This window comes from Camarhynchus parvulus, chromosome 1 (genome assembly GCF_901933205.1).
Source record: "Camarhynchus parvulus chromosome 1, STF_HiC, whole genome shotgun sequence".
Taxonomy (NCBI): Eukaryota; Metazoa; Chordata; class Aves; order Passeriformes; family Thraupidae; genus Camarhynchus; species Camarhynchus parvulus.
In genome coordinates this window covers 88,704,948-88,719,182 of record NC_044571.1, presented here as the reverse complement: position 1 = coordinate 88,719,182, position 14,235 = coordinate 88,704,948, and positions in this window count along the sequence as shown.

The window sequence follows — 14,235 nt, the reverse complement described above, 5'->3', positions numbered from 1 at the left end:
ATCCATTCAAATTCAGGTCTTAGCTTGTTTTCCTGGCTTCATCACATAAAGTCATGCTTTGCCTTCAAATCAGGTGTGGCAGTTCCTGTACTCTCATATTCATTATGCTCTTGTCCTCTGCTCTGCTCTTCACTGGTTGGAGACTTTTATTTATGTATGTTTTATATTTATTTAATTTTTACAAATATTTTTAGGTTTGACCTCATCTTCTTCGCACAGCCACTTTCTCCTTCCTGGTTCAGTTATTTACTTAAATGAAAAACTATATCTTCTTTTAAAAACCCATTTTCCAGATTGTTGCTACATTATATCTACAAACATATGAAGAAAATTTTTCTCCTTACCCTTCACCTTGTGGCTGTTCATCCGGGTAGTTACAGAGGGGCTTTTGCTTCTTTGCTTTGCATGTTCCAGAGACACTGCACATCTCTGTCAGAAATTCTGAGCATCCTTCTCATACAGTTTCCTTACCACTGCATTCCACACTAAAGAGTCTCAAATTCCTTGGGGTTTAATTTCTTTTGAAACAAAACATGCATAAGCAGTGCAGGCTTATTTATCTTCCCACTGAATTTATATGTAAGGAAATTATGATCACACACTCCAAATTTATTTTTGATGGCCACCTGCTCTATGACTTAATTGCTATTTACAGCTAGCAAATCTTTTGTAAGTTCAGTGATGGTTTGGTGAAGGAATTTTTTGTGTCATGCTGAGAATCACAGGCCTGAGGCCCATTATGATGATGATGAGAGATGATTCACTGGTCTATAACTCTGAGGTTATTTTCCCCATGTCAGCAGAGTCCTTACTGGGATTTATCTCTTTTAATATTTGCCCTCTCCCTACATATCCAGGTATGAACTCGAGCAGTTTGTGGCTGACACTGAGCTGCACCAGAGAAAAGCCTCTTTTAACTTTCTGAGTTCCATCTAAGCAACCTGTAACATCATATATGTGGTATTAATGAACTGGTTTTATTTTCCTTTCTACCAGCCCTGAACAACAGAATTTTTTCCCCTGGGGAATGACTGTTAAGCTGCCACGTTGCTGGTACTTGCCAGGTATCTAGTTTACACCTTGTATTGTTTCCCACCAATATCTAGAAAGTGGTTCAAAGATAATGGAGTCAAGGTCTTCTCAATAGTAGCAGGTGATGTATCAAGGGACAGTGGCAACAAGCTGAAACTTGGTAGGTTGAGGCTGAACCTCAGGAAGAGTTTTTTACCAGAAGGGCAAAAAAGCAGCACTGGAACAGGTCCCCAGAAAGGTGGCAGTATCTCCACTCTTGGAGGGCTTCCAGAATTGGTTGGACAAAATTATGGTGACCTGAGTGAGTCAGAGGTTGGATCAGAGATCCCTGGAGGTCTCCTCCCAGCATCACTTCTCTGATTCCACAGCAATGCTTGAGATTCCCTCAGTGCCACCCTGGCCTCACCTGCTTCCCTTGGCTGAACTAAATGGTCCTTTGGCTGCTGCTTTTGTTTGCTGCTGCTTCTCTCATCACAAGGAGTGTATTCTTTCCCCTTGATGTCTAGGCCTCTGCTCATTGGTACCTCTTATCTGTCATCACATAGTGATTTTACAGGTTTTCATCTCCCTTCCCTGAGTAGGAAAACAGATCCACAGCACTCTCCCAGCTGCTGCAGCACCACTGAATGGCTCCCTTGAACTCGATGCCTTCGTGGTAAAGCTGTGCTTTGTTGGAATATGTGGGTGCCCCTCTGAGAGCATGGATAATGCTGGACAATAACCTGTAGGGCCAGGGGGCACAGGTGAGTGCATCTCTCACTGGCAGGGACTCACAGGGTGCCCGGTAGGTGCGTGTGATCTTACCCTGGAGAGGCAGTGGGGGCACCAGGCAGAGCAGCTGGCCACACCTGACAGCTCATGGCTCCTGAGCACAGCTTCTGCTGGAAGAGTTTATATTGCTTGTGAGGCTTTTCCAAGCAGGACTGAACTGGTGGGTGAGGATGGGACTGGGATGCAGAGGATAAGGCTGTATCCAGACCTCTGAGCTGTGTCTGGTGGTTATCATGGTTTCCTGCAGGTGTGTATCCATAATTTCAGCTGGCCACAGCGAGGGTGAGCTCTATTACTGTGAGGAGAGGAAACAGACCAGCAGAGAAGCAGCCAACTTCTCCCCATGTGTTTGAAAGACAGAGAAAAGGCAGCAGTTAAACACCATCAGAGCTCATCCATTTCCTTTCTAACCATTTGTTTTATCCCCAGTGACTTCTTCCTGCAAAGCCAGGGCCAAATTGGCAGCTGCTGGTGGCACTACACTCCCACCGGGCTAAAGGGGAGCTGGAGCTGGCTCTGCCACTGCAGAGCAACCATCTTTCCAGCTGAAGAAGGTTTTGCAGGGAAAGAAAAAGAAAAAAAGAAAAAAAAGAAAAAGAAAAGAAAAAAAGAAAAAGAAAAAGAAAAAGAAAAAGAAAAAGAAAAAGAAAAAGAAAAAGAAAAAGAAAAAGAAAAAGAAAAAGAAAAAGAAAAGAAAAAGAAAAAGAAAAAGAAAAAGAAAAAGAAAAAGAAAAAGAAAAGAAACCCGCTTCAGCCTCCAACTATTTCACAAAAATAAAGTAGTCTAAAAAGCAAATATGCAGAGAGGTGACTGCTTTCAAACACTGCAGGTTGGGAAGGGCTTCTCAAACCCAGTGGTTGTGCCTCATTTCCCTGCTGCCTCCAGGCTCCCAAGCTGGGTGCAGGAAGAGTTAATAGGTTTAAATGTAGGGAGTTTTTTTCCAGGTAGCTTTGTCAGAGTGAAAGTGAAGCAGCTCTGGTAGCCAGTGTGGGGCTTCTCCTGCACCCCCACACCTCTAGTGAAGGTCACCCCTGAAAACAGGGTCCTCCCAAAGGTGAATGCTCTTCCAGAGGGGAAAATGGTACAGGGTGAGAGGGATCCACTGACAGTCAGTATCCATCCCCCACGCAGAATCCCTGCTGGGTATGGTCTAGGATGGGGAGGAGGGGGACCCTGAGATCCCCACACACAGCTTTCAGCAGGCTGGTGAGGGCCCTGCCTTACATCCTGGCTCATGGTCACTCTGTGGCTCTCCAGCAGGGTCAGCACTGCCCTGCTGCTCAGAAAAACCCACTGCAGCAGCCAAGGAGGGAAGAGTGCTGACTACAAGGGACCAGGTGGCCAAAAGTCCGTGTGGCTGTATCAAAGCTGCTAGGAAGTGGGGACCCATCCCTTGGCTGCAAGGACTGAGCCTGGGAGACAAGAGATGCATCATTTGTTTGTGTGTCTACCCCACAGCACCAGGCCCAGCAATCACCCAGCTGTGTTTGGCCAGTGAGGAAGGGAAGTGCCTGGGGGCAACAAGAGTCCCCTGTCCTCAGGCACTGACACTGCCCTGCACCCTCCTACCACTGCTCCCAACACCCATCCTCACAGCTGCTCAACTTCTTTCCCTTGTCACTGTACTGTGCTATCAATAAATCAATTCCCTGTTTACCTCCTCCAGAGCTTCCGAGAGTTCATGTCATTCCAGCAGTGGCATCATTTGAGAGAGATGTGGAGACTAGTCTGACCTGCCCCAACACAAAAATTCCTCTCCCAAACACACAATTCTCCAGGCACTGGCAAAGCTGAGATGGCCCCTCCAGCATCACCTCCTGCCTCAGCATCAGCTCAGTCCCAAAGCAGCCACAGCCACCTAGAGCTGCCCTGGCAGAGCCCATCCCTGGGAGTGCCTGTCTCAAGGCACCAGGTAGGTGTCAAGGGCAGAGGGACAAGTCCTTCATCCTGCCCAGACCTCCTCATGCCTCATCTATTCACCATGGGGATCAAAACCTCTGAGTCACTCCACATCTTCCTGGCTCCCCATGCTTTCTTTCTGGTGTCCTGTCACACCCATTCTCTCTGTCCTCCTCTACCCTTTCACTTCTTCAGCTTTTATTTGATTTCCTGAGGTTCTGAGGAAACATCTGAGGTTCTGAGCAAACATCTCATTTCCTTCAGGGGAAAAGAGATTTTATGACTGAAGGTGAAGCAACAGAGCAAAAGTCTGTAGCAAGTGCACAGGCACAAGAAAGCAGCCATGCCCCAAGGAGTTGGGCACACAGCTCGACCCAATGTTCAGCTGGAGGCTGAAGCTACTAGAGAGCTGTAGCAAAAAATGCTTCCCCCTGTTGGAGCTGCTGGGGTTCACACTCTCCTTGCTGATGTCACATTGCTCCTGTGTCACATTGCTCCTGTGTCACATCGCTCCTGTGTCTCCTTGTGACCCAGCAGGGAACAGCAAGCCATTCCTGCAGTTTAACGAGTTATGACACATCAGTGAAGCCAGCACACCTGGCCCTGGGTCTGTGTGCCTTTGGCTCACTTGTTTCCTGTCACATGCGTGACAAGAGCACGCACACGGCCAGCTGCTGGGTTGTTCAGCTGTGACAACTCATTGGGTACTCTGCTGCTCCAGGCAACACAACATCACTGACCCTTCTCTTCCTCTGCAGAGCAAGGGACATCCCAAGGACAGGAGGGGATGTTATTGCTGCTGTCTTCATTACTGACCTCTTCACTGTGCTCAGGAGAGGAACAGGTGGGAGTTTAAAAGGCTGAGCCTCTGCCCTTGTAGTCGAGATGCAGAGAAGAGCACCTGCCTCTCCCCTGCACTGCTGCTGAAGAGAGATGGAGGGCAGGATATCCCAGGATCCTGCAGGGAGAGGCAGGGAGTGCATAAGCTGGAGACTCATTTCTGGTGGAAGGCATCATGAGGTGATGTTTTGCACTGCTTTGGTCTTAATGCATTTTACCTCTTTTATTGTTTCTCTCTCCTTTTCAGACAAACCAAAGCCTCAGCAACATCAAAGGGCTTCAGAATAGAGGACACCTTAGTGCCACTCACCTGCAGTGCTTTGCCTCCTGTCCCTTGACACATTCTGCTCAGAAAAGCCAGCCTTGTCCAAATATTAACAGAGTGCTTGGTTGCTATGGGAGGGGGAGGGCTGCCCTTGGTGGAGGAGCTCAGTGACCGTTCAGGGATGGACTCACAGAAAAATACATCTTCATCCAGGGAGGGCAGCCTGGGCAGCCTCAGCTCTGTGCTGCACGGCTGTGTTACAGGCAACAGGCACACACTTTGAGAAATGCCTCTTCTCTGGTTGCAGATAAAAATACATTGCATAGAGATGTGTTTGTACAACTCCATATATGATGTGGAAATGCAGGTACCTGCATGTATGTGTACATGCTGTAAGTAGGAATACAACATGTATGTAGATGTGTACCTGTAGATGCATAGAAGTACACTTGGTCAATGTCTACAAGGCATTAACCAAGATCTTTATGAATTTATGCATTTTATGTGTGAAGCTGAGTATATATGTAGGCAAAAATTGGTATTTCAAAATGGTAAATCCTCAAGCAGGTGAAGTTATGGGTTAAACTGATGGCAAATCAAGCATTCAGAAAAATAGGAGTCCCCAGGAGAAAGCTGCAATAAAATTTTTATTAATAGACATTTCACTGCTGGGAGTTTACAAGATGAAGATGATCTGAGTCTCTGTAGTTGTGAAAATAAAAAAAAAAAAAGACTGACACAATTCAGCCCTTTTCTGGCCTAACACGGAATTTGAAGGTTAACATTTAGAAATCTTGTATAAAAGCAACAGGAGAGAAAAAAAAAGCAGAAGGAAGGGGTATGGAAAGGAGGTATAGGGCACACAATAAAAGTGAAAATTTATGAAGCATACAAGGTGATAAGGAGTGTTCAAAATAATCTGGAAAAACTGGATTGCTGCAAGTGCTAACGGCACTTGGAAGCAGTATTTTTCAAAATACATTGAAAACTAAGAAACAGCAGTGAGAGCTCAGGCTTTTACTGGGTGGATATAGGTAAAACTGTTGATACTGATGACTTTTGATGAAGGCTTTTTGATATAGAAAAGTTAGTTGTTTGCATACAAAAAGAAATGGATTTGTGTATTCACACTACAGAGTATAGTAAAAAACTTCTTCATCTTTCTGCAAAGTAAGGAAAGTTTTAACAGCATCTATTAAGCATAAGTATTTTCACATCAGTAGCCAAGCAAATTTGCATCTCAAAATCAGAGAAAATTTTGACTGAGGAGGCACCTGGCCCAATGGAGTTTGGTATTTAAAAATCCTGGTGTACTAGAGAAATCCCAAGGTCATGGAAAAACATGTGTCAGTGTCCAGAGACAGAAAGTGAGATGACACCTGACTGTTAGATGGTTCTGTTGTAATAATATAGGTAAGAGAGTGTGAAGTTATTACAAGTTAGCTAACAGATGCTCCAACAATTAAAATAATTTTCATAATTCAGTATTAAAAAAAAAAGTTGTGAGAAGCAAACCTGACTTCATTCTTTGACAAAATAATACAATTGGTTGATGAAAGAACTAGTGCAAAAAATCAAGAAACTTGTAAATTCTGAAGAAAAAACAGGTAGCATCTGTATACATCACAATTTGCATTACAGGGATTAATTAGCAGCTAACAGGCAAAACTTCATGGTCCAAAATAAATCACTGCTGAAAATGTGTGTCACTTTGCAAGAACTGTGCTTCTTTGCATAATGATAATTGCACCAGGAGATACAACTGTAAAAAACACTGTTGATAAAATTTGCCAATGTCAAGGTCAGTAGCTAAAGGAGAGGGGGTCCTTCAGATGAGCACGAGTCACCTGGCCAGGTGAACACCCTCAGCCAGGACAGGATGCTCAGGGGTGTTGGTGGAGTCTCTTCAGGTCCTGCACCACCACGCTCCCCCATGCTGTTGATCCTTGGATCCCTCTGAATTGTCTGACCTGTGGGAACACCTAAGAGCGACCAGGGGCAGAGTGTAACTGCTGCTGGAAGCAATTTTTGCTCAGATCCTTTCCTCTTCACTTTTGATGCTGCTGTTCTGGCTCAGGACTCATGGAACCTTCGTGGACGGCCCTGGAGTCGGACACCCCCGGACACGCCCAGGAGAGTGTGTGACCGCTGGCTGCTGCACAGACAGCGAGGAAGGACAGGCTGCCAAGAGCAGGAGCCTCGCTGGCAGCCACTGGAGAAGTCACCGTCACCTGTGACCGACAGTGCAGAGCTGAAAGCCCAGCAAAGCCTGCAGCTGAGGCAGCCACCCACAGAGCAGCCGCCCACACAGCTCCTCGTCATCCCGAAAGCCTGGAGAGGGTCCAGAGCAAAAGGACAGGAGCAATTAGGAAGGTCAGATAATGCCTGACAGGGGACACTCTGAGCCATTGCTCTGGCCTAGCTAAACCAGAATGTCTCAGTCACAGAAGAGAAAACACAGAGGGCTGGTGGCATCATCACCTGCAGAGAATCAACCAGCGTGAGTTTAATGCAGGCACGTTCAGAGCAGAATAAGACATCGCATCCCAACAGTGAGGGAGACTGTCCTAGCTAGCAGGCAGTCAAAAGGGTAGACTTTCAAGGTATTCGAATTCAGGATAGTTTTTTCAAGGTGCCCTTTCATATAAATAATAAAATACTTTAAAAATTAATTACATCAGTGAAAAGAGGCGCTGGGTAAAATTCCAAGGCCTGTGTTACACTGGAAATGAGAGCTGGCAGTTCGTCTGCTTTTTTGGCCCATAAAATGATTTGGAAGGAAGGAAAAATAGTGGAGATATGGAAGAAATGCATTAGGAGCGGCCATATTCCTCATAAGGAGAAATATACCATGGCATTTTATTTTATTTGACTACCTGCTTTCTGATACTCCCCACTAGAGTCTGCAATTACTGCATCCCTGAAGGTCTCAAGCTGGATCTAAATCACAAAAACAAGTGAAGTAGATACTCTGAAGCAGAAAAAAGTAATACTCACTGATAAACAAGGTGACCTTGTGCTTAACAGCAATATTCATTCCACTTTAAATATAAAACACTTATTGCAGAAAATGTCACTGAGACTAAGAGTGCATCAAATATAAATTTGATTGCATTAAGAAGACAGGGATAAATAATATTAGTCCTTCTGCTTCCCTGGGAGACAGCCACGCTGCCTTCCAAGGTCAAATGTGCTGTGGCCAAGTGCCACATGGTATCACTGCCTGGCCACGTGGATCCAGGAGCAGGAATCTGGTCATCATCTGATTAGCTGCTGGGCACACCAGCCCATTGTAAGGCACACTGAGTCAGTGCAAATAAATATTAAATTTAGGCATTTAAAACTAACTCTTTAGTAGAATTGTTGGATATAAGATACAAAATTTTATACATGTTTTGTCAACGTGCAAAACAAAAGATTAAGTTCTTTGCACTTGAGCCAACAAAGATTACTTGGAGGCTGTGGCTGCATTGTTTTGTGGATATGGACAAGCCAGAATGTCTAAGGTGGCATTAAAAGAGCAGATATTTTTCGAAGAATAAAGCAAAGCTCAGGATTATATTTTCCCCATAGGTTCCACTTGTTTGATTATGCCTCTGCTCGTTCAATTTTAGTTAGCAAAATAGATTCAGCAGTTTAACTACATTGGTTTAGAAGCACTTTATGAACAGAGCTGAAGCTCAGCTGCCTCCAAGAAAGCAAGCACTGACCAGAGGTAAATAATTTAAATAAACTGTGTTTGCTTCAACCTCACATTATATCACAGCCACACATCCTGCAGTGCTTCCAAAGCTCTGGGCTTGGTTTCTCCAGCACAGGTGTGGCAGCACAGGCACCGTGCTCAGCCAAAGCCCTTTTCTGGAGCATGGAGACACAAGAACAGGAGAGGCCACTCCCAGCCCTCCAGGTCAGAGTGCTGGCCCCCACCAGCCACGCACCTGCCACCTCTGTGACACTGGAATCCGGTGTATGTGCACCACAGGAAAGACATGGCTTACCAAGGATTGCTTTTTAAGCCTAGAGATGTCACTCCAGAAACACGTGAGAATGCTGGATGGAGCTCTGAGCAACCTGCCCCAGTGAAAGGTGACCCTGCCCAATGGGTTGGAACTAGATAATCTTTAAGGTCCCTGACAAACCGTTCTCTGATTCTTGGCATCTCTGAAAATGTCAGAAGCCTTGAGAGTTGTGCTCACCCTCACACGTAATTGCCAAGTTCATCACAGATCAGACAGCGAAGAACCTTTTATTGGGTCTGAAGGGTTACAAGGATACAACTCCCTGAAGAGTACAAATTGCTGACCAAAGACATGTCCTCACCAGTGCTGCGTGTTTGCTTCTCCTGGTGACACCAATCTTCTGCATTGAACACTCTCTCTGACGTGTCCTTCACCTGAACTTCAGTAACATGAGCACTGATAAGCTACAATGGACAACAAAGTGCCTGTAACATTTCATATTCTCTGTCTCTCAAAAAACCCACAAACAAACAGAAACAATACACACACACACACAAAAAAAAAAAAAAAAAAGAGAAAGAAGAAAAGGGAAAAGGATCAGTCTTTTTGTTTCTCGAGGCCTCAGCTCTGAATTGTGTCCCAGACAAAACATGGGACTCATGCTTCCCTCCAGAGCATGATGTGTGACATTAAGTTAATCTAGCTCCCACCCACTGCAAGAAAATGCTCCTCCTCCCAGGTCAGTTGAAAATTCCACTTCTCCCAGCACACCCAGCTGGGTTCCCATGCATTTCCTTCAATAAGTGATGAGCAGATGCTGAAAAATAGCAGATATTCTCTCCGGATGGAAAATTATCTGAGAAGTTCGAAAGCCCATCTGGAGTGGAGAGGGCTGATTTCAGGCTCTCCAGCAGCTGTTGGCAGCAGCCCCTGGTGAGGAGAGACAGCAGTGGAATAGAGACCATCCCCACCCATGTCCCCAGGTAGGTTGCAGCATTGGGAGCTCCTTCTCCTGAATCAGGAAAGGAGAAAGGAGAGGAAAGAGACGCAAACACATCCCTCTGTCACTGCTGCTGTCCCCTTCACCAGGAGCTGGGTCAAAGCACCTGGACCATCACACCCCTTATGTCCTGCAGCAAGAGCCAACCACTCCACAAGTCCTGGCTGGCTCCAGTCCCACAGGCAGCATTCATCCAAGCATGCATCCAAACCTTCAGGAGGTGGACCAGAGCACACATACTGTCAGGTTGGCAGAGGACAGCATGGATGTCCTGCTGGGGACATAAGCACCATGGAGTGGTGTGCCAGGCTGCTCCAGACCTTCTTAGTCTCTAGCTGTACTAATCTCTCATCTTTTTATTCATGTTATCTTCATCTGAAGCCCAAACAAGCCCCAGAAACTGTTCCACCACCTGCCCTTGGCCAAACTGGGGTATCACATTCAGCCCTTTCCCCTTCCTGAGGTCCCACACCAGGGGTAAACATGGGGTTACACACTGCTTGAAGCAGTTTCAACCATTTTACTCTGGAGATCCTTTAAGTCTCTTGGACAAGTGCCATGGCTCCCGGCAAGTTGTTACTGTTTGCTTTGTCAGTGCGTAGAGCAGCCTTTTCCACAGCGCTTCGGTTTCAGACACGTTCGCTGGCAGACCCCACCCTGCTGAAGAATGGGTTCTGCCACCCTGATCTCATCACTCAGCGCTGCATACAGGCTGCAGAGGTGTCTGTGATGGCCTTATCTCTGCTGGGCACTCCCTGCACAGCCTGATCACTGTTTTGCCCTTCGGAACATCTGGCAGGTGCCCGAAGCATTTCAAGAGTTAGTTTTGATTACTTTTGCTAGCTGCTCCTTGTTTGACCCGACTTGCTGCCTTTCTATATGCAACATTACAAAGTTTCTCTAGTTTTCCAGTTGTAGACAACCCCAGATGCTTTTTGGAACTTCCCCTACCCAACTGGACAATTGTTTCTGTAGTCCACAAGAAAAGGTGTTCACCCCATTTTTCAGCCCATGAGCATGCCCAGTTACCGAGGATGGCAAAGTGTGACAGGAGTGAATTCAGGTGATGAAAATGTGTAAGGGGTGACACTTTTGGACACACAGCAGAAAGCAGTTGTGGCAAGTGCTGTTATAGGTCATCAGTGTTATAGGTCATCCAGGGCACTGGAATGTCACAGAGAGACGTGTAAAAGGGAACAGAACACTGGCCCAGCAGGTACAGTGGTGTGGTGACAAGAGGAGGCAAAAGGGGTTAGGGACAAATGAAGGGTAGTGGCAGAGGGCTATATGGGGTGGTAACACTGATTTCCCACCATATCCAGGTGCAGCTTGCAGAGAAGGAGGGCACAACTTCCTTCTCTTTTTCAGTTCTTTCACTACCGTTCTTTCCATTCAGCTCCCTCTCCTTCCCTTGTTTTCAACCCTACTTTTTATAATTTAATTTTCCGTCTTTTAAAAACAGTTCTGAAGCCATGTGTTTGTTTAGTATTGGCTTCTTTACAAATTGCTGGTTTTCCCTTCTCTAATATTTCTGTACATACCTAAATCATCCTCACAGACCCATCCTCCCGTGAAATAACATTAACATCTTGATAAGTCCTTAGCATGAAAGATCATTTGCCTCAGCTGATAAACGTGCATATTCTCATACCAGGAGCAAATACTTTGAGATTCTTTACTGGCAGAGGATATGAAAGACAAAAAGCCTGAGACCCCTTGAAGTAGACCATTTTTCAAGGTACAGAGGAAGATTCTTTCTCTAAGAAAACAATCTATGTGTCTCACTTGATGAAAACCCCTTCCCAACCCCAAAATTCACCCAGAAGTACAAATTTCTTGGTAGGTGAGATGTATCTGAGATAGCTGAAATCTTGATATAGAGTTAAAAGAAGAAGTGACAGAATGGGACAGTGACTATAATGAAGAAATCTCACTCTTCTCAGTATCACTAGAAGTCGTCACATGGCTTGACTAAGATTCACGTTTTGTTGGCCAAACTTTTCTGCTTAAAAGAAAGAATGAAACAAACAAAAAATTTAATATATGAATCCAGATATTCTGAGTCCTACAGAGGACAAACCTCAGATTGCTTGATTATAAAAAACAAGACAACACCAAAGAGTATCTTGTAACCTAAAGCTTCACTTGAATTTATCAAGCTACACCTTGAACAAAATTTAGGCTCTTTGCCTCCTGGGCCATTCCAGACCTTTCAGACCATTTCCAGACCATTGCGTCACTGCCAGCCTGAGATCTTGCAAGGGAAGACATAAAACCTCTCAAGCAGAAGAATGAATTGAACATTGGAACAAATAAAAGGGAGACTGGAAAGTGGGGGTGATGCCTTCTGCTCCTCCTTTGGAGAAGGGTGTGGTGGGAGGTGCTCCCTTGGGCCAATTGGCTATGAAATCCGGCCTTGCCCATAAAAGAATCAGGATTTATAGATTGACTTTTCTTCTCAAGGGCTTAATTACATTTGGATTCCTTTTTCAAGGGTATAGGTTTTGGCTTGTATTCCAGAGGAGAGATCACCGTCAGCAGAGCCGAGAAGCAGAAGCAACATGAAACCACTGGGATGGGAGTGCCTGGGGAGGGCCTTTGGAGAATCACATGAGGCAGTGTCAAAAATCAAGCTAAACACAAGCAAGGCTGTCCTGTCACCAGGTCTGGTAAAGCTGCAGGCTGGCAGCAGGGAGCACCTGCATCCACGGAGCTGTGCTGAGGCAGGTGCTGCCCTGGGCTCGCAGGGGACCAGCCCAGCCCTGCCATCCCTCTTGGCTGGGGAGCAGCAGCTGCCGGATGAAAAACTGGTCTGAGGTGGCTGCTTCTGCCTCTGATCTCCAGCAACAGGCAGGAGAGATCAGGAAAGGGGTGGGGACAGAGAGCCAGGGAGTCAGGTGGCTGTGATAATGGTTATATTGTTCGGGCTGGAATGAGGAAATTGAAGATTTCACCTGGGGAGAGCAGGGTAGGGTGGGAGGACGTCAAAGAGGCTCCATCTTGATTGCCCACTTATTAATTGCCCCTCAGGACGAGGCAGATGCAGAACCACTCCTATAGGTTTGCTGGCTGCTGTTCCAGCCTGGACTGTCCACCCAGCCTCCAAATGTGTATTAGCTTAGCTGTGCCAGTGAGTGGGAATTTTCATCTGGCCGTTTCCACACTTGGTCCTATAGCAGCAGAACTGGAATGAGATCAGTGCCTGTGGAGCTGTGGATCTGGCTGAGAGATCCTCCATGAGAGGATGTGCAGCAGAGGTAGAGCTTGGTGGCTCTGATTCTCTTGTGCAGGACAGTGGGTCACAAGTAATGAAGATGGCAGCTGGATTGGACACAAAGTTGTGCGGCTAAAGGGTCTGGGTCACTGGACTTCTTCAGCACTCTGCCTCATACACCATTTCCAGGAAGCAATATCCCTTACCCTGAAATAGGGACAACAGATGGGAGCCAGCTACATTTGGGAGTCAGCTAACAGCTGGGAGTTAGCTACATTACAGAAGCTAATTCAGGTTTGCCAGATGAGTCTTTCTGGGGTCCACTCACCTTGAATTCATTCTCCTAGGAAGAGAGACTGGGTTCCCTCCACCCAGTCTCCGGCAGGACTTTCTCAGTCCTACAATATTTTATTTCCACAATTCTGCCCAGTAGTCTCTCATCTTTCATGCTGAAAGGTACAGATAACACACAGAGCTTCAGTTTTCCCGTGGCCCCCTTTTGCTTCACCAGAGTGGCTCTCTGCAGCCACGCTGCTCCTACAAGGTACAAAAGAAGACATGCACTGAAGATCAGGCTCCTGGGGACATGAAAGAGTGGAAGTGTGTACATGGACATGCTCTTGCTGCTTTTTTGGGACAGACACCACTGCTGCCCGGCAAGTTACATCAGTAGCAAGGGAGAAGGCATTCAACAGCCCAGTAGATTGGTTTGCAAATCCTTGAAGGCTTTTTAATAATGACCCTCTCAGGAGATCACTCTGCCCCCAGGGAGTCCCTGCACCCTGGGGGAACACGTCCCTGCTGAAGACAGCAGCCATTCAATGTGCAGCCTCACACCCACCCACCTTTGGCACCTACTGTGCTGGGGCTTCTTTGGCCAAACAAACTTAAAGCAACATCCAGGATGCTACTCCTTGACTGTTCGGATCACTTGTTTTAATGCAGAAAAATATAAGCAGCTGCAGATCATCCAGAAATAATCCCAAAATAATCACTGGCTTTTGCTGTGTAGCAGAAGGAAAGTGCAATTGCATTTACAGATATACAAAAGAATTAAATGGATCAAAGGTCTTTCAAGTAGTTCAAAAACAAGTATAATTTGTTACACTTGGAATCCATATCAGACAGGGAGAGATGTTTCTCTTTTTTTCTTTTTTTTTTTTTTTTTTTTTTTTTTTTTTTTTTTTTTTTTTTCTTTTTCTTCCCATGACAGCAGGGACAGTAGCAGTGTGTAAAAAACAAGCTTGTTCTATT